Source organism: Octopus bimaculoides, chromosome 24 (assembly GCF_001194135.2).
Source record: "Octopus bimaculoides isolate UCB-OBI-ISO-001 chromosome 24, ASM119413v2, whole genome shotgun sequence".
NCBI lineage: Eukaryota > Metazoa > Mollusca > Cephalopoda > Octopoda > Octopodidae > Octopus > Octopus bimaculoides.
This window is the reverse complement of record NC_069004.1, coordinates 7,879,573-7,880,832: the sequence shown is the minus strand read 5'-3', so window position 1 is coordinate 7,880,832 and position 1,260 is coordinate 7,879,573.

The window sequence follows — 1,260 nt, the reverse complement described above, 5'->3', positions numbered from 1 at the left end:
ATATATATATGGAAAAACACATACACACCCAAAAGTAAGCCTGAATGGGTAAGGAGTTATGTTCACACATACATGTTTGTCTCCATAAGCATAAATATAATTTTTGCGCATGAAGACACATATCGATCTATCTCTCTATCTATCTGTATATCCATCCATCCATCCATCCATCCATCTATACATCCTTCCATCCATCCATACATACATACATACATACATACATACAAACTCCGTCTCCCTCTCTCGCTCACACGCACACACATACACACATGCATACACAAATGACAGCGCATATACTTTCAAACTATATATAAATGTGAGAGCGTATGAAATATTTTCTTTGAATCTGTGTTCACCTCTGTTGTTCGCTTATTCTAATATTTTCTCTCTCCATCCACCCCCTCTCTCTGTCTGTCTCTCTCTCACTCACACATCTTTAGAAGTTACATTGCTACGCTGTAAAACTCGCAACAAACTGTAGGTTCCTGAAAGACTAAAATATGTATTCTTATTCAGTATTTCGGCAACAAAAGGCCATATTCAGGTACACAAATAACATAGTTAAATTGCACAGCATGGCTTCCAGTGATATTTACATTGATGAACATTGCCTTTTGTTGATAAGTTATTTGAATAAAATTGATTTCTATTTCATTGCTTCACTGACATCTTGTTTCTTGATTTTACATTACATTGTAACAACAATACTTTCGTTCCAGCTAACGGTTAGATATTTTCACTAGAAGTAACAACCCACAAAATTTCTTTTAAAATGACGTCATGCTTTCTTAAAAGAAAATATACGCTCACACTGAAAAATGTAGATCGCTCAGGTGTATATAATACCTGTCAAACTTGATAGGATGTTCACGACTGGAGCAGATGTGATGACAGATTTTCTCAAAGAGAAGTGAAGTGAATGTCAAAGCAGAAAGTCAGGGTTTCTTGAAGCTATTTACCAATATTGTAGTTAACACGGTATTTTACACACACACACACACATATACAAACACACACACGCACACATACATATGTATATATGTATGCGTATACTGATCTATGTGTATATTAATGCGGTGCACCAGGATGGCCGCAGTCAGATGGCTGAAACAAATAAAAGAGTAAAAGAATACAGACACAGACATATATATACACATATATACATAAATACTTACACACACACACACACATATATATATATACATACATACATACACACACACACACAAACATATATATATATATATATATATATATATA